Below are 21,320 nucleotides of genomic sequence, written 5' to 3'. Positions count from 1 at the left end.
AAAGACACCAGTTCCTCCATCAGGGTTATGGCATGCATAATGGGATGTAAAAATTGACACTGATGAGACACCTACTTATGCAAATGCAAAGAGCTTTGATCACTGATGGAGGGCTACTAGACTGACTCTAACAGGTGGCTCTTAGATCAACTAGTGAATTTGGAAAAGAGCGACCATATATCTGAACTCTTACTATGGGGTTTCGAGGATCTTCGTACTTTATTGGAGTTACCTTTGCTAAGAGTAAATCGGATAAGGTTCCTACAACATGGATAGTGGGTGATCTTTTTACCTTCCTCATAGGCTTCCTTACACACAATTCTTTGATTGCTTTGGCATAGATGGGAATGTATTGAATGGCTTGGAGGAGAGGGATCTTAGTACACAAATTTTTTAGTTCCCCTACAAGATCGAAATCAGGGTAGGCGATTGGTTTAGGTATCATTAGTCTTTCACGGAATAGAGGAGAAGTGACTATAAGTTTTTCAAGGTCATCATGCTCATCTGTTTCTTCCCCTTGCTTTGGTTCAACATTGTATATAGGTGGTGGAATATGTACAGGTGGAGTTACATTTTCAATTGAAGGTTGGTCCCTGTTTTCCTCAGGGGTGATGACACGTCCTGACCTCAATCTGAGCTCATTACATTCTTTCTGCTCAATCTCATACTTTGGGTTTTCAATAATCTGTACCAATTGGACTAGTCTATTGTTAGGATTTGGGTTCGGCTGAGCTGGTAACTGTTGCCGCAGAAGAAGTTGAGAATTCTGTTGTAATGAATAAGGAGCTGACAATGTAGGTTGAGGCTGAGGGCCTGTCCCCATAGGTACATCAGATATCCCCAGAGGTCGCTGCTAGTTTGTAGACCAACTCAGATTTTGAGAGGTGGAAGCAGGCCATTGGGATTGATAGGGATTTCCTTGCCAAATAGAAGTAAAATGAGAATTCGACCAGCCATTTCCTAGAAGAGATTATGTTGGCTAGGATGTCATAGGGAATGGCGAGCTCTGCCAATTTCGGTAGGGTTATTGGCCTTGCCAAGCTATGATCCAGGTGGATGTTGGTGGCCACCCACCAACCCATTTGGACCCCCACAACTGTCTCTTTCAGTCTTTTCAGTTTCCTTAATTGTAGCACAACTTACTATTTTTAGCAGTTTTTCGGGTCCTGAACTTCCGGAGCCGTTTTGAGGCCCTAAACGACGTTTTTTTGGGAATTTGGGGGCAACATGGGTCTATAGACCAATGTTGCCCTTCCCAAAGTGGTAGTGCTCGGATAGATCTTTCTAACGAGCTATGGTACGCGTCAAACGGAGATCGTATGCCAAAGTTACGACCCCGGGAAATTGATGTACCAATTTACCCAAACGGGGCCCACAATTTGGCGTTTCATCTTCTAGGGTTAGGTTTCGGGATGTGAAGGGTTTTCCATTGTTTCTCAACAATAAATAGGCCTTCGAGCCTCATTGTAACACAGTTCGGAACAGTTCAGAGGCATGTAGCCGCACATCTCTTCTCAGAGATAGCTACCATCGCCCTAGCTGGTTTATTTCCATTTCTGGTTGTATTCAGTATTTTCCATTAATGAAATGAATCATTATTTCCGCTGCATCTATGTGTTTATGGTTATTGCATCTCTGTATTTATGGTTATCTCTGTAATCTATTGCGTTCCTGTCTAAATCCGGATCAGTGGTATCAAAGCGGTCTGCTTTTTCTCTGTTTTTCTTTGCATGTCCCCAACGAGGTCGGGATATAAGGAGTTAGGGCTTGAACTGGTCGAACCTTTGCAAGACCAGCCTCGCAAATCCCGACGGCCTCCCATGGCGGATGAGAAGAAAGACGAGGGGGCAGGAGATCCTATCAAAATCTTGCTCGAAGAAGCGCTCGAGCGGCAAAGGAACGCGATGATGGATAGCTTTGCGCAGATCCTTCAGCGGCTACCCAGAAGTGACGCATCGGCTTCCAGCAGCAACTCTGGAAACGCCACACCGTTCAAGGTACAAGTTAATTTTGAAATCCCCATATTCGAGGGTCAAATAGACGCAGATGCCGTAGATAAATGGTTAAATCTGCTAGATGGGTATTTTTCTGTTCATGAATTTTCAAGTCGGGAAAAGATCGTTTTCGCTCTTCTCAAAGCAGCCCCCCACGTCAAGGACTGGTGGGAAACCTACTGCGAGCAGAAGGATGAAAGTACAGGCTCACTATTTTCAGCCGCACCCACTTGGAATGACTTTCGGGATGCCATCAAGGAGCAGTACTACCCTGTCGGAAGCTATGAGGACAAATACATCAAATGGACCACATTGCGGCAGGGACGAGACCAAGATGTGCCGGAGTTCACAAACATTTTTCATACCCTTCGCACACAGTTGGGTATCAAAGATTCTGAGCTGCATCTGGTACTCAAATACCGCGGCTGCCTGCACAGATACATCCAGGAAGAGATGGTGTTCTTGAACATCTCCTCGCTCGGCACGGCGTACCGATATGCTGTCAAAATCGAGCAAAAGTTCAAACAGAAGAAGCGAGACTTTGGATCTGCAAATCCGAAGCCCAAAGGACAAAGCCAAGGCGGGGTGACCCAAGACAACCCGTCGAAGCCGCAAGAAAAGAACAACACCATGAAGCCGAAGAAAGACACAGGGAAGTGGTGTGAGTTCCACAAGAGTCCCACTCATAACACAAGTGAGTGTCGGACCAAGCAGTCACTGGTGGCCGAGTTGAAGGCTTCCGAATCAGATGCATGTTCCGATCCTGAGCCAGAACCCGACAAGGGGAATGGTAAAGGGAGGCAGATCATTGATGCGGATCCCAGTGCCACTGTTGCCACCGCCAAGATCCAGAAAGATGAGCCCGAAAATCCAGAGGAAGGGGAGCGTCTTTTCCACTCACAGATGTGGGTGAAGGGTTCGCCGCTGCAATTCATTGTCGACAGTGGCAGCCAAAAGAACCTGGTTTCAGCAGAGGTCGTGAAGCGGTTGGGCCTACCAACTACACCACACCCACAGCCGTACAGTATCGGGTGGCTTCATGAAGGACGAGATCTCAAAGTTCGCCAGCAGTGCCGCCTTCCATACAGCATCAAACCATTCACAGACGAGGTATTGTGTGATGTTACACCTCTGGATGTTTGTGATGTACTATTAGGCCAGCCATACTTGTGGAGGCGACATGCTGTGTATGAGTCAAGGCCTCGCGCTGTCATTATTTCTTTGGGTGATTCAGTATACAGGATACCAGAGGTAGCTCCACCTACTGCCACATCTTTGATCACTGCTAAGAAAGGCAGCAAGCTCATATCACAGACCAGGAAATTCATTTGTCTGGTTCACTCCCAAAGTAAGGGGAAGATCGTTGCTACATCCATGACCCCTGCAAAGGGTTCCTCCATGCAGCAGCAGCAGCAAAAGGATACGGTCATGACAGAACACAGGAACAACTTCTCCTCACCCACAGGGGTACCACATAAGTTTCAGGTGGGCAACAAAGTCTGGTTGCATCGACAGAAAGAACGCCTTACCAGAACCCATCAGAAGCTCAGACCACACCGACATGGTCCTTATAGCAGTACCAAGGCTATGGGGAACAATGCTTTGGAGCACATAATTCCTCCATTCCTTCGCCTGCACCAAATGTTCAATGTGGACCATCGTCGACCATGCTTCCCACCATCACTGGACACATCAGAGATTGCAGGACAAGTTCAGCAGATGGAGGAACTCAACGCAATGGGGACCATTGCTTCCTAAGGGGGAGGAATGATCCAGGTGGATGTTGGTGGCCACCCACCAACCCATTTGGACCCCCACAACTGTCTCTTTCAGTCTTTTCAGTTTCCTTAATTGTAGCACAACTTACTATTTTTAGCAGTTTTTCGGGTCCTGAACTTCCGGAGCCGTTTTGAGGCCCTAAACGACGTTTTTTTTGGGAATTTGGGGGCAACATGGGTCTATAGACCAATGTTGCCCTTCCCAAAGTGGTAGTGCTCGGATAGATCTTTCTAACGAGCTATGGTACGCGTCAAACGGAGATCGTATGCCAAAGTTACGACCCCGGGAAATTGATGTACCAATTTACCCAAACGGGGCCCACAATTTGGCGTTTCATCTTCTAGGGTTAGGTTTCGGGATGTGAAGGGTTTTCCATTGTTTCTCAACAATAAATAGGCCTTCGAGCCTCATTGTAACACAGTTCGGAACAGTTCAGAGGCATGTAGCCGCACATCTCTTCTCAGAGATAGCTACCATCGCCCTAGCTGGTTTATTTCCATTTCTGGTTGTATTCAGTATTTTCCATTAATGAAATGAATCATTATTTCCGCTGCATCTATGTGTTTATGGTTATTGCATCTCTGTATTTATGGTTATCTCTGTAATCTATTGCGTTCCTGTCTAAATCCGGATCAAGCTACCCTAAGATTCTTCTGTTGATAAATCTATGAGGAAGGAAAGAATTGGGGTGCGTCTTGTGACATACCTGTAGTTTTACCTTGCCATTATCGACACTGGTTCATTAGATATACTGGTTTTGTTTCTTCCTCTGCTTCTTTGAATACTACTTTCAGCCCAAGTAATGATGTACATTGTTCAGTTTCATGATATTTAATACAGATGGCGCACATCTGAACCACATCTAATGGGAATTCCCATTGGTTATGCTTCTTTCGACAACATGGGCAAAGGATGGCCAAATTTTGTTCTACTAAAGCTTGTTTTTGTTTAGCCTCTAGGACGTCCAGCTGTGTTATAAGAGTGCCTAGGATGTCTCTCTTAAAATATTCCAAGAGGTTACTGATCTCCACCCCTGTTACACCTCCACTATGTGGTTTTCTTCCTCTGTTCATGGGATCTCGGCTAGCTTCTCCTGTATGTGTGCTTCCCCGCAAACACCTAATACACAAACGAATAATTTCATCATAATCTTCCTGAAAAATATCTCCTTTTCCCATTAAGTTTATATTTTCTACCCATTCCTATTTCATTCCTTTAATTAAGATAGCTCTTAGGACTTCTTTTGGTAGGGCAGTGTGTGGAGACCTCTGCAAATTATAATTAAATCGTTTTACATATTCTTCTAGTGTTTCATTGTCTTTTGCACTCATCTTGAAAATCTCATCTTTGAGTTCCCTAGTTTTACAAAAGTCCTGGTATCTTTTGAGGAAGGAGGTTTTCATTTCATCCAAAGAATTGATAGTTCGCCCACCTAGACCCATAATCCATCTTAGAGCTACCCCTTTCAGAGTGGAAGGGAATACTTTTAGCTTTTTGGGGTCAATGGTATAGTCATACCCTCTACAGAGGACATCAAACTCAAATAGGAAAGCATCAGGATCCTCTGTGATCATCCCATGGAAGGTTGGGATGCTCTGTAGAGGAATAGCCTTCATAGGATCATTGGCCACCTGGTCGACTATGGGGTACTCTAATGTCGAGGTTTGACCTTGTGGTGGCTGGTCTACCATTTGATCAAATATGTTCCAATATTCTTTGGGGATTTCAAGGGGTGGTTCTGGAGTAAGCATAGAGTTAGCAACCTAAGCTAGCTTTATAGCACTACCTAGGTCTGGGATCTTAGGAGATCCTTGTTTAGACAGTTGTGGTTCTGCTTTAGTAGCCCCACTACTTTCTCCTTTTCCTTCTCTTAAGTTACAAGATTTTCCCTCATGTAGAGGATGAGAGTGTAAACTTATTTTAGCTTAAAGAATCTATTCCGGTCCTGCTACTTGGCTTTGAATCTTAGCGTAAGCTGCAGATGGTGAGATTGCTACTTGAGGGATAACAGTAGAACATTTTCCAGGTATAGCCTGGAATCCTACTAATGCTTGAGACTCTTCTCTTCTTACAATTTCGACTATAAAGGTAGTTCTCCCAAGGTTCGCTGATCCTTTGGGTTTTGTGGGTTTTGGTGGAGGATTTTTCTCTTTTTCTATTTTTCTATTTCTAGTCATTCATAAAAACAAATCCCTATTTAACCTCTAAGGTTTTTCTATAAAACGGGCAAGTAAGAAAGCACTTTACTTGCTAGGTACGCACGTTCCTATCTTCCATTTTTAAAACCCAATTATTCCCTAGTAAAAATAAAAACAATCACTTGAAACACTTTCCTCGGCAATGACACCAAAATGTTGGCTCACTAAGATGTCTTTTTACAGGCAATCTTAATCCCTACATTTGTTGTCAACCCGAGGTAAGTCTTTTTATCTCAAGAGTTCCAGCACAGTATATGCAGTGAATCTAGAGGTTATCTAATGATGAATCGTTGCAATCACTAATGGTTAATTCTTCAATTCAATTCACACAATTATGGAAAGAACTATCTATGAAAGAAATACTCTTAACACACTATGCAATTCTATGCAACTTATTCTGAAATCAATTGAAACTGAATGAAAATAAGAATTACACTTAGAATTGTTCAAATAAAATTAAGGCTAACCGTACTGAATAAAGTAAAGAAACTATAAGTATCTAACAACAATGTTAATCTATAACAACCTAAATCAACTTGCAATTCCCAATTGAACAGCAATAGTAGTTCAACAACAATTGGTTATTAAACAACAATCGGTAATTGAACAACAATCGGTAGTTGAACAACAAATACCGGTAGAGGATTCCTAAATAGAAAACGATCTATATTGCAATATGTAGAAGTTAATCAATCTTATCTCCAAGATCTATGATGCCATCTATTCAAATGAACAACAATATGCTATTAACACCAATTCACTCATTCCAATCAAAGCGCTACTTAAGTATGTCACATGGCTTCACTCTGAATCTAATTGAACAACAGTATGAATCAATATCACAAACCTTGATGAGAAATGAAGTAACTGAACATTAAATCAATAGCAAAGACTAAATATAAAAACTATAACACAAGGGAGCAGTAGAAATTCTTGTGACTGGGCCCAGAGTTGCCAGAACTGCTTAATAAGAACTCAAAATATGAAGATGTATCAAACACAACCTCCTTTCATTAATCACAAGTAATAGATGACAGAGTCACTGATATAACAACGTATATTTTTTCAAAAATAATAATTACAGATTATCAAAGTCTACACTCTATCTAATTTCCCTTAATCCCTATATATAACATAAAAGAGTAACTGGATAAAACATAGTCCTCAGGATTAGGGGATCCTGAGGATTTTGCAATACATAATCTGATCATGTGATAAAATAGCATTGCTCGAGTTGATATCCCGCTTCCTTGTCTGCCTAAGGTGCTGTATATTTTTCCTTTTATGGCCTCGTGATGTTCTGTCAACTGAATGACTTTTGCCCAGTCCGCATCTCTGCACACAAAGATAGCAAGAAATCAGTTTCTTGTATTAGATTTCCCTTTTCTATCACCAAATGCTTTCATCCAACTTTAGCCAATATTTTCCTCATTTTAATCTATAAACAGAGATAATTTTATAAGGATGAATGGTAAATGAAGCATTTTACGAAGAGAAATCATACATTTTTCCTGTCCCAACATACATCTCCATGGCTTAGTAGACTGAGGACTCCGCACCCTGATCTACTCCAAGGATCCAGGATTCCACACCTTGATCTTTTAAATATTTAGGACTCTGGGTCTCAATCATTTTATTATAGATCTAAGACTCCACATGTTTATTTTTCATGGATTTTTGACTCTGCACCCTTATATTTTTATTATAGATCCAAGACTCCACGTCCTTATATTTCATGGATTTAGGAATTCGTGCCCTAATTTCCATGGCTTCTCATCTACTCTGCTTTGAAACTTCATGCTTCACCTTAAGGTGCTGAGTGATATCATACCCATCTAATGGTTCGTTGGTAAGGGCTTATTATAAGATCTACACACATCAAAATCTCATAGACCTAATGAATCAAATGAATTTCATAATTAACTTATTCACATTTTACCAAAGATTGTGCATGACTTTCACAGTCATTTTGGTTCTAGAGAAATGAATTTTGCAACCATTTATAAATTGAATATCCTTGTTTGCAAATAACTACGTCCCCTATCATATCCCGCTCAATACAAGATTAAGCATATATAATCATAAAAATCATGTATCATGACTTCCACAGTCATTTATAATTTGAGAATCCTTGTCTGCAAATAACCAGGTTCCCTGCCACTTCTTGACCAATACAAGATTATGAATATATAATCATACAAATCATATATCATCCATAAATCACAATTAACCATATGCTCTACATAACCATGATCATCCATGGATATTTGTTTCTCAATCCTGGATCATCGTCTATGCCATACACGTATGTCCAAACTAAGACACCAAAAGAGAAAACATCGATAATATGCTCTTAACCAAAATCAGTTATTATACACGCAACCATAGATATTATCATAAGAACATAGAAACAGTGTGACCTAAACCAGGTCTATATAATACAAGCATATACATAAGTATAACATGCATAATATTTATATCACTACATCAAAATCTCCCTCTCCAAGTGTCATCAAAATTATCTCACGAAGAAGGGACACTACATACTCCCCCTCTTGAGCTAAACTTGGCCCAAAGTTTTTCCTACATTCATAAGGTACTTATTTCTTTTCTATTCTCCTATCAATAAGGTGTTACCTTATCTATATTTATTTGATTTCTTTTTCTTCGTGCCAATCCATAGTTTAATGTTTGCTAAATTGGAAGCAACTCCATGAAAACTAAAACATACCATTCTTGAGAAACTAAATTCGGATATTCCACAGTCTTCATCTTTAATTTGTTGACATTTCAAGTCTAGACCAAGACTCATCATCAAGACTAATTTACAAAGAAGAGGAGCGGGGGCCATAAATATGGTTAGGTGAGTTTTCAAGTTGGGAAACCGACGATTCTAAATGATTTTAATTTTAATTTTAATTTATTATTATTATTATTATTATTGTTAATACATTTATTCCTAACATTTAATTGTTTTAATGAATTATTAAAATTTCTTCGAATTTTTCCCTTTATATTCTTAGTTTTAATTATAATGAATTTTTTTATTTATAATGAATTTTTATTCTAATTAAATACAATTCTTCATGTTTATAAATTGATTTTGTTATTTTTGAATTATTGCTTAATTTAACATTATTAGTTTGTTTATTCAACTGATGCAATAGGTAACCTAACACACTTCCCTTTCTTTCTACCTTTCATTAGCCCCTCTATAGGTCAAACCAACTCCTCTCCTAACCATGAAAATACCATTAAGCATTGTAAAGAATAAATTCGTTCTTCAAGATAGTAACTAGACATCATATTAAACTTAGGTAAGATTCAATTTAGAACACTTTAACAATAATCTAGAAACATAGACACATATGAGGTTAGAATCCAATTATTAATATTACATTAATCTCCTACAAATTAAACTATCAAAATTAATTAAATAAAATTGTTGTAAAATAAAAAACTTATTACAATAAAAAAAAAAACTAAAAAACATAAGAATTTCAAAGTAAACCTAGAAACAAGCCAATTGCATAAATCAATGATCAAAGTATTAAAAGAAACAATTTGCTCAAACACCTCTCCCTTAAAACATAGATAAATAAAAACTTAATAAAAAATAAATAAACATATTACAATAGTTGAGATAAGAATCTAAACTACAAATTAAAATATTACAATTAATCCCTTACAAATTAAACTATTAAAAACAAAATTAGGAAAAAAATCTTATTAAAATATAATAATAAACCTAAAAACATAATAATTCTAAAGAAAACCTAGAAACAAACTAATTACATAAACTTAAACTAATTAATAATCAAAGTATTAAAAAACAATTTACTAAACCCCTCTCCCTTAAAAACATAGACAAATAAAAAACTTAATGATTAATAAAAATTTAGAGTAAAGTAAATATACCTATTGCATTAGTTGAATAAACAAACTAATAACATTAAATTAAGTAATAATTCAAAAATAAAAAAATCAATTTATAAACGTGGAGAATTGTATTTAATTAGAATAAAAAATCATTATAAACAAAAAAAAATCATTATAATTAAAACTAAGAATATAAAGGGAGAAATTCAAAGCAATTTTAATAATTTATTAAAACAATTAAATATTAGGAGTAAATGTATTAACAATAAAAATAATAATAATAATAATAAATTAAAATTAAAATTAAAATTAAAATCATTTAGAATCGTCAGCTTCCCAACCTGAAAACTCACCTAACCATATTTATGGCCCCTGCTCCTCTTCATTGTAAATCAGTCCTGATGATGAGTCTTGGTCTAGACTCGAAATGTCGACAAATTAAAGATGCAGACTGTAGAATATCCGAATTCAGTTTCTCAAAAACCATACCATAAAAATCTGCAAACCATTATCATACCATTCTTAATTAGATAGAGAATATATCCATGCCATATTAGGCATGTTTTGATATAAAATGCTAAATATTTCTATATCACAATGAGCCATACAATTTATAATACCATATCAAAATAGTATTTTATGTAATTGGTATGACATCTACTTAAGTTATCTATAATAATTTGATATTCTACATGTTTTTCTTTCTCATAGTCAACATGAATCCTACATGTGTCATCTTATTGGTTCTATAGTATGTTCAGCTTTCCAAGGTATAAATAACTCACACATTGGTTGTATAAACAACAATTGTGGTGCATCCCATCTCACAATCAAATTTGCATACAAGAAGCATAAAATCATCAACATAAAATTACCAATGAAACAGCACAACAAAAAATGATGTCATGTATAAAACCCACTCTTACATCCCACTTGATTTATGTATTCTCAATCCAAGTTTTCCCTACTCATTCCATAAGACATCCTTTCAATCAAAATATTAAGGATCTATCTATAGTTTTTACTAAATGTTTAATCTTTGGGAAAAATCAGAATTTGAGGTTCAAGACACCAATTTATTTATTTATTTTTAGCTAACAAGCTAAGGTTCCATACAATCCTCATTGACCCACTTATGTATTATAGATCATTCCTTTGTTCCTATAATATTCATTATTATTCACTTCTCTTACTGGAGAATCAACTATGAATGACTCTGTTAGAAGGTCTTCATTCTGAAAGAACATTAATGATATATTTTCGAAAGTGGCTTCTAATAAAGAACAACTCTCATAATTATGCAATTGCAGTATTTATATTATTGAATCTACCTTGATAACTATAAGTCAATTTGTTTTCCAACTATAAAATCGCTCATGATTTCTATTCATTAATTAATCAATTCATTTGGTTTTAGGTCTTATTCCTTACTATTAATACATATGCAAAAACAAGCTATGAACCATACATTTCTCAAAATATGAAGAATCTTGTTGAATTTAAATAAGATTTAGACTATGACAAAGGAATTTCTAGCCTAAAGCTAAGCCCTTTTTTTAAGGAGAATTACCACCCTCTCAAAATAGTACAACCTTTTGTAGGACTAATAACTACTCATACAACTATACATACAAACTTAAATTACTAATTCCAACATCTCTTCCATTACACATACAATACAATCATCTTAGGTTTCTAAATCATGAAACAATTCCAATGCATCAAAATCTGATCTTACTCTCCTTCAATTTCTCCCTCAAAAAATGTCATAAGCACATATTATTGTAAAACAAGAATTCAAATAAGCTTTTAATTAGTCACATACCATCTTCCTTTAAGTTTAATTAAAAGAAATTTCTCACCACAAAAATGTTATTACAAGTTAATCGAATTTCAAGAAAGAAGTACATCATGTTCATAAACAATATGAATTTTGACTTGATCACATAACTAACAATAGTTTAGAGCAATTCATGAGTTGAATCCTCATAATTTCTCAAATTAATTTAGTTAAATATAATTCCACCAATATGAAATTGATAAATCATTAAGGAGACTATTATGGTATTTCCTAGACCTAATTTGTCTTAAGCCAATAGAAAAGATATTTCATCAACATATCACAATAATATTTTTTCTACATTTCAAGAATTTGAAAATTAATTTAATTCTACCTAAATCGAACATACACAAAAGAATTACAATACTATAGGATAGATACCTATTTCACACTTGACATAGTTATTCCAGACATTCTAAACCATCTAATGGTGTTCATTATATCAATCTTAGTATATTCATTTTAGGGATTTAAGTCTTAAGCAAATTCATCATATGAACCTCTATCCATTTAACTTTAATTACACATAATCAATCCTCCTTAATCATTTCTATGATATTTCATCAAAATAATATGTTCATTCTAACCCCAAGAATTACTTACCTCATAGATATATGTTAGTATGGACTCCACACCCATACATTACTTGATAGATATATGCTATTATAGATTCCACACCCATACATTAGCTCATAAATATATGCTAATGTGGATTCTACACCCATACATAACTTGAGGAAAACAATTTATAAAAAAAAATTCTCATTTCCAACCAAGCCACCGATTAATAATAACAAGAAATAAATACTACTCATTAAAATTTATTAGAATTTATAACGGGTAATTTAAATATGTAAATGTCAAATCTATGGTTTAGAAAATTTCTATGGTTAGAAAATTCCAGGTATTGAGAAGCGAGACAATAAAATAGATTCTGAAAACGAATACGATGACCTTGACATGCGTAAGATTAAGATTAAATGACGTCACTTCTAATATGCTGGGAGATAGGAAAAAATTGGACAGAGACCAAAGTCAAGATGAACAGTTCGGTCAACCATTGGGACATTTTGACATAATTTATTTTATTATATTTAATTAGATTTATCTTATGTTTAATATTTTATATAAAGTGTTATAATATATTATATTTAAAAAATATTTTAATATTTAACATTTAAATAAAATATAGGGTTGGATTTAACGGTTAAGAACATGTATTTCATTGTAAAATGTTATAAATATAAATTTAAAGAGGCTAGAGTATATACATTTTTATAGACTTTAGCAATTAAATGTTTGAGTAAAGGCCTTTCATCTAGTAGTTTGGTATTTAACTTGGACAATGACTTTAAAATTATATGACTAATATTATTATATTAGTTATATATATATGTTTCCACTCCACCAAGTTTCAAATATCTTGGGGGAATACCTTTGCCGTTTTGTCCACCCTCTTAGTGTTATAGTGGTAGATTTGATCTTGGGCTTGGCCTAGATTACTCAAGCAAGTTGTCGGCTCACCATGGTAATATGTGTGTCTATGGTGTGTGCATCTCCTCATGAGAAGACAATTTGGTTGGTACAATGGGATGTTATCCCCTCCACTTAGTTCTAAATGACACTTGGTGACATCATTGGCCCATTGTGATAAGGCTTAAGGAGTTTGATCTTGGGTCTAGCCCAAATGAGTCCAAGTAGTTATCGATTCACAAAGATATATATTAGTTTATTATCTAAAAAGTGATTAAAAGTAAAAATTTCTGATTTTATAAATAGGTGTTTCTTACCTCTTATTATATAATATATGTAATTTCTTCAATATTTATCCTTAATTGGTATTGAGATTTATAATTTGAAAAATATTAATAAAAAATTATTTCCTTCTCAACAATAAAGAGAATATTTTAATGCCCACTTTGTGTAAAATATTTCAATATTACATAAAATTAAAAGTGAAAAAAATCTTATGAATAATGTATTTTAACGGTGTATTTCTTCATGTGAAGGAGATGTATAAGCTTTTCCATATTTCATCTTTCTCAATAGACAACAATTGGTTCAAGTTAATGTTAGAGTCTCATAAGTCACTAGAGGCAATGTAAATATGGAAAAATAACAATTTGTTAAGTTGAAGTACTCTCACAATGGTAATTTAAAAAATATTAGTAAAACATTATTTCTTTTTCAACAAAAAATAAAATATTTTAATGCCCACTTTATGTAAAATATTTCAATATCACATAAAATTAAAAGTGACAAATTTGTTATGGATAAAGTATTTTAATGGTGTATTTCTTAGTGTGAAGGAGATGTATAAGTTTTTCCATATTTCATCTTTCTCAATAGAAAATGATTGGTGCAAGTTCATGTTAGACTCTCATAACTCATTAGAGGCCATTAAAGATCGAAAAATAACAATTCGTTAAGTTGAAGTACTCTCAGAATGAATTTGAATATGGTGTAAAACTAGACCAAATCCATTTAATTCCAAATGTATCATGCTGCGAGAGGGATCAAATCCATTGAGTTATTCTTTTTGGAGTGTGGAATATTATTAGTTAATTAATAATTTATTATAATTAATATATTCAATAATTTATAATTATTTATAACAATATTATTTTATCTACATGTATGATTTTTTTTTTTCCCCTAGGAAAAAATCGTAATTTTATTCATGTTGATAAAATTACATTTTGTAGATGCTTATAGCATATGCAAATGGCTGAACCTGTAATAGGCAGCGGACAAAAATAAAAGCTCAAAATGGCAAAAAACAGTTCCTGAAATGACAGGAAGACAAAACAAAAAGTAAATGTTAGCAGGCCTATTTCCTGCCTTTTTTCTTTTCTACTTTACGCCAGACTCCAGTGCTGATAGTAGGATCAAATACAGCAAGTTGGTTTTCCTCTGAGTACGCTGGTTGATCTTTATCTGAGTCCGATCCTTCTGGGCTATGGGCTCTTTTGACTCCGCTTATTTCCAATTGTAAATTTTGCTGCTGTACCGAGCTGTGTGTCTCCAAATTGGGCTTCTCAGTGCCTTCGTTAGACTCTTCCCCCTGTCTCATTTGTGCATCTGTTGGTTCTGTGTTCAGTGCTTCCTCCTCCAGTGGTTCCGTATGCTGCCAACCTTTTGGTTTTTTCTGTTGTTTCTTGTTCCCTTTTGTCTCCCTACTAGTCAATGGACATGCGTATTGCAGGTGCCCTGTCTGCAGACATCTACGGCATCTGAATGCCATGTTCTCGTAGTCAAGATTTTGCGTCCACAGTGAATTATTGAAATTCAATGTGATGTGATCTGGCAATCCTTGACTTAGATCCACCTCTACACATATTCTAGCATATGTGAATAATCCCCGCATAGCTCTGTCTTCATCTGTTTTAAGATGTTTTCCTATAGAGTTCCCAATGGCTGTTAATGCTTTGCGGTGCCAAAAATGCAGTGGGAGGTTGTGCAGCCTTACCCAAACTGGTGTTGTCGAAACAATCATGTTGTTGGCATCAAAGTCCGGGAACCAGGGGGTGATGAAGAGGCCAGCACTTCCCCAAAACCAAGGCCCCTGGTTAATGATGTTGTCTCGTTCCAGTTCTGTGTTAAATCTGACTATGAAGAAACCCTTAGGGCATAGGTATATTTCACATTTGGTTGACCATGATGTAAATACCCACTGATGCAATGCATCAGCTTTGGGCCAGTAACCATTAAATCTGCATATAACGGCATTTTGCATTAAATCTGAGTATAGATCTGATACCTCCGGCAATGTTACAGTAAGTAAAGGTGATTCTTGCTTCTGTTCCACGATGTAGGGACCTGGTAGCTCGGATGTGGGTGCTGTTCTGTGATTCAGTGGTTCCTTTCCTTTGACTGCGTCGCGGAAGGTTCCTGTAGTTTTAGAGCTGGTTCCCTTACAGCCGCCTCGTAGTCTCAGGTTGAGTATGATGGTTGAATCATTTGCAACTCCATAGTGCTGGAGTGTGTGATGATCCTGCATGCAGAGTCCGGAGTATAAGAGATTTTGGACTGTTGCTGGAATTCCCAATTTGATCTGGATCTCCTTTTTTAACCCTAAGACATCCATCCCTTCCCTGATCTGTATACAGTGATGTCTACCTTCTACAGATCTGATAAATATTTGAGTCAGGACTGACGGATCGGCCCTGTTCAAGCCCCGATCTATATGACTGAGCTTCAGATCTGGCGGATCTATAGTGATTCTGGAGTTTTCATGCCTTTCCGTTGAATAAGAGGGTTTGATACCTCCTATCCGCGGTGTTCTGGCTATCTCTGCCTCCGCTTTTCCACTTCCGCCATCAATATCCATCAAGGACTTATGATTATGGAGACCCTGATACCTGTCTAAAAAAGCCCTCATCTTAATGCTTACCTTGCTGATCGCGTCGCGCTTGATAAATTCGTTGAAATCGGGATGTGCGGTGGCGTAAACCCCGATCTCCGCATCTTTGGCCCTCACGTAGGCCTCGCCGCCGTCCAGTATGCTAAGACTCTGCCGCAGCAATATATTTCCCCCATCGATCTGTAACCAGCACTTCAGATCTATCAATATCTGCATGAAATCTTTGATCGGCCATGCGAATACGGGCATCAGGCTTCCATCTAGTTCTGCTGCTGCTCGGAACAGGTCCTTCTTGCCCAGGACGCGGAAGTTTCTGAATAAGCCTGTGGCGGCCATTCGATACCCTAGGTTCGCGGTTTGCTTCAGAGAAATTGCCGGGAGCTCTTCGTGGAGAAACAATACATGTCTTATCTACATGTATGATAATTAACTATAATATACTAATTAATATTTAATTATTTCACCGAGAGGTGCTCTCCAACCCAGTATGGGGGAGATGTTGTAATGCTTAACATTTTTATTCTCTAAAAAAACTAAAACATAAAATATAATAAAATAATAAACAATTTTTTTTCTAGCCCATGGTTTTAACCCATGATATTCTTAACCCTTGTGTTTTCCCCATGGTATTTTTCTCTAATGTGGCATATTTAAAGGCTGATAATTAAGCTAGGTTAGATTGATTAACTCCAAATCTATCAACCTCGAGAGGGATAAAATCTCTTTTTGTTGTAAAACATATTTGCACCTCAAGGAAATATTTAAGATCTAGATATAAGATGGATCTAGGATGTGTAGAAAATCACACCCGTAGATTGCCTGATAATGCAATAGACTAAAGCAAATTACTTGATTTACTTCTACAACCAATTTAGCGGAAGCTTAATCGAACATGAGCAACATCATTAAGAACACATAGAACTGATATGGAGAAATCAATCACACATAACACAGAAGAATTTACTCAGGGAAAGCCTCAGCCTAAAACCCCAACTCTGTATTATCATACAAGTGGAAATATAGCAAGTATTACAAAAAGAATCACCTCAAATGCTATCCCGCTCTCTCTGCAATACCTCTGCTTCTCATAGACATTCAAAGGCCTCTATCTAACCTATAGTCTGCCCTCCAAGCCTCCTATTTCTTTGCACAATTCTGATTGTGGTCCAGTGCAGCCACATGGGTGAATTGGCCTCTTCACACACTCACTAACCTCTGATCCAACTACGTAGTCCTGAAGGAGATAAATCCTCATCATGGATGAGCTTCCTTTATAGGAAAAACATTCATCCAACTGATAGTACACTATCCCCTCTCTGATCTGAACTGGGTCTCTGTCTGCACTGACATGCATGAGTTATTCATGAGAGAATATTCAGTTATATGAAGAACATTAGTTATATGCTAGCATGCATTAACTAACTGAACTTACTTAATTTAAACAAACTATTTAAATCAAATATAACTAAAACTGACTGAGTTAACTGAGCCAACTAATTACTACTCAATATAGAACTCATCCTTATCCCTTTAACTGATGGATAAATTCCTCAATTAATAGAGAAATTGTTGCATGTCCTCTCATAGAATTCATGTTTGAATTTTCTCAACTAATTAACTCATGGTGAATTAATTAATTTATTTTCAAACAACTGTTAAGTTCAAATTTGAATTTTACTTCCTATTTTTAGTCTAGGGACTCACTAAAATATGAATCCATACTGAACTGCTATAAATAGAATGTTATTTTTAGCACTTCCATTTTTCATTCCTTGTTGCTCAGTCCAACATTGGTACCTAAACTGCTATTTATAGCAATGCTATTTTTATCACTTGTATTTTTAGCATTTCTTGTTCCATTTTCAACACTCCCTCTCAACATGAAAGGCTTCAACTCAAACCCAATCCTGAACCTTTGGAATGTTTTGCATGGAACACTTCTTCCAAGTGTGGACGTTCCAACAACTCTAGAAACAAAAAAAACTCCGAACTGACCTCTGTTAGGCTAGAAACATACTCTGATGCTGAAGCTCCCTCGGCCACTAACAAGTTCTCCCTCTCTGACCTTTGAGCTGCTGCAACACTCCATGCATCTCGCACCGTTTCACACCTCTCTATGCCATCCTGTACTAGTGCAACACTCCTATGCCTCTCACATTGCTACAACCTACTAGCTCTACATAGTCTTGGGACTCCTGCACTATAGCTCTATCTGTCGCTCCATCCGCATCTGTCTCTACCCACTCGGCCAGTCTTGTTACTCCTTATTGGGGCTTCTGTAGCAAGGTCTAATCCAAGAGGTTGGGTACCTCGATTATCCTGCCCCTATTCTAGCCTTCTTGGGACTGTCACTCCACATCGCCCCACCTCCCACCTGGAGGTATGGATGCATGTGATCCCTCTGCACACTTGGCTCGAAATTTCCCATTACTGGAGGTCTTTACATGAGTGGATGTCTCCACTTTGTCTCCTCTCAGCTTCTCTAGTTGTGGTTGCTCCACAACCTCCTAAAGTTGCTTCACCAATTATGGCTCCTCCACAATTGTATGAGACTTCTTCTGGTGCTGCATGTTGAGAGGTAATATACTCTCCCTCTCAACCACCAAGTCTCCATCAGTTTGCTTGCTGCTCAAGGCTTTGCATGCATATTGAATCTCAAGAGCATACAGGTTCTTGACCCATGAACTGATCTGCTAAACCTGTCTAGTGATGATGTGTCTAAGGAAAACTTTTCCCTTACTGAAGACTACATCATAGCCTCTGTCTTCCAGCATCGTGATCGACAACAAGTTTCTCTTCAGTCTTGGTACATACTTGACATCGGTCAAGGTAAGGCGAGCTCCATGCTCCCTCTGAAAAATAACCATTCCTACACCTAAGACACTATACTTTTCATCATTACCCATCGCTATGAGTATCTAGAGATATTTCTCCTCCAAAGTACTAAACAAACTCTTGGCGCCGGTCATGTGGAAAGAAGTTCCACTGTCAAGAAACCAACCACTTCCCACCATGGATGAAACCATGCATGTGAATAGTGTGAAATCCAACTCGAACTATGAAGCAAGTGCTTCACCTTCTGATCCTTCCACGGATCCCTTCTTGGATTTCCTCAGTGGAAAATTTGTAGCAAAAGGGCCCACCTCATGACAATGAAAGCATCACATTTTCGAATTGTCAAACTTCTTCCCACCATGGGAAGAAGTGGATTTAGAAAGAGAAACCTTCTCCTTCCCCTTCTTCACCTTACTCACTAAGGCACAATTTTCTTCATCCTCCATGGATGAAGAACCATCTCTGGTGCTTCTTCTTATCTCCTCCTGCATCAAATCTGACCAAAGTCATTCCCAATCTGGTAGTTTCTCTCTTCCATTAACCGAGTCCTAGTAGCTATGCCAACTCTTAGGAAGACCGAGGATTGCAAGACTCACCATGTCATCATCAACTGTCACAATCCCTACACTTCCAAGCTCATCCCTGCATGAGGTGAGCTTGTTCATATACATAGAGATCGTGTCACCCTTTTCACACTTGATCTTTCGAAGCTTGTCCTTCAGTGCCAGCTTCCTTTGATCACTGCTATTTTGATATAGATCTTTCAATGTTTTCCACATTGAAAATGATGTCTCTTTTCCATGGAGACTCGAGACTATGTGATCTTGAACTCCCTCCAGAAGGATTCTCCTTGCTCTAGCCACACATTTCTTCCATTCATCCAATTCAGCAGCACTAGTCGGCTTGAGGACTTTTTAATCAATGAAGTCCTTTAGATTGTTATCCTCTAGTACTACTTTCATGCAATCCTTCCAGGCTATATAATTCAAACTGCCATCAAGGGAATATTCGAGTCTCAAACCATAGAACGCCATAGGTGAAATAGAGATCTGATAAAAACTCGATTTCTATATTCAGGAATCACAAACTTCAACTTTTCCCTTCTTGTATACTATTCTTCCATGATCACCTGTGCTCTGATACAATGTAGAAATTCCCACCTCTAGATCACTTGATAATGCAATAAACTAAAGAAAAGTACTTGATCTACTTCTACAACCAATTTAGCGGAAGCTTAATCGAACATGAGCAACATCAATAAGAACAAATATAACTGATATGGAGAAATTAATCACACATAACACAAAAGAATTCACCCGAGGAAAGCCTCAGCCTAAAACCACAACTCTGTGTTATCATACAAGTGGAAATATAGCCAGTATTACAAAAAGAATCAACTCAAAAGCTATCCTACTCTCTCTGCAGTACATCTGCTACTCATAGACAGTCAAAGGCCTCTATCTAACCTCTGGTCTACCCTCCAAGCCTCCTATTTCTTTGCACAATTCTGATTGGGGTCTAGTGCAGCCACTTGTGTGAATTGGCCTCTTCACACACTCACTAACCTTTGATCCAACTACGCAGTCTTGAAGGAGATAAATCCTCATCATGGATGACCTTCCTTTATAGGAAAAACATTCATCCAACTGATAGTACACTGTCCCTTCTTTGATCTCAACTGGGTCTCTGTTTGAACTAACATGCATGAGTTATTCATGAGAGAATATTCAGTTATATGCTAGCATGCATTAACTAACTGAACTTACTTAATTTAAACAAACTGTTTAAATCAAATATAACTAGACTTGACTCAATTAACTGAACCAACTAATTACTACTCAATATAGAACTCATCCTTATCTCTTTAACTGATGGATAAATTCCTCAATTAATAGAGAAACTGTTGCATGTCCTCACATAGACTTCATGTTTGAATTTTCTCAACCAATTAACTCATAGTGAATTAAATAATTTATTTTCAAATAGCTATTAAGTTCAAATTTGAATTTTACTTCCTGTTTCTAGTCCAGGGACTCACTAAAATAGGAATCCATACTTAACTGCTAAAAATAGAATGCTAATTTTAGCACTTTCATTTTTCATTCCTTGTTGCTTAGTCCAACACTAGTACCTGAACTGCTATTTTTAGCACTTCTATTTTTATCATTTCTTGTGGCCATTTTCAACACGATGTTTATAACTTAATCAATATTTAATAATAGGTATTTTTATTAATTAGCCCATCGGGTATAGGGTAAACACTGAGATGGTGTTTTTTTCAGTGCTCAATGGTGTAAAGGTCACCAGTTTGAAACTTCATGGGCAAAAACCCAACCATGTTAAGGGTTGGGTGTGATACTCAAACAATTTTGATGGCTTCGATGTCCATGGATTATGACTATTCAAACCACATGTTAGGAATGCCAATAATT

This window comes from Pinus tabuliformis, chromosome X (assembly GCF_031772625.1).
Source record: "Pinus tabuliformis cultivar Carrire ecotype Pingquan chromosome X, CPIR1, whole genome shotgun sequence".
Lineage (NCBI taxonomy): Eukaryota > Viridiplantae > Streptophyta > Pinopsida > Pinales > Pinaceae > Pinus > Pinus tabuliformis.
This window is presented reverse-complemented; position numbering follows the sequence as displayed.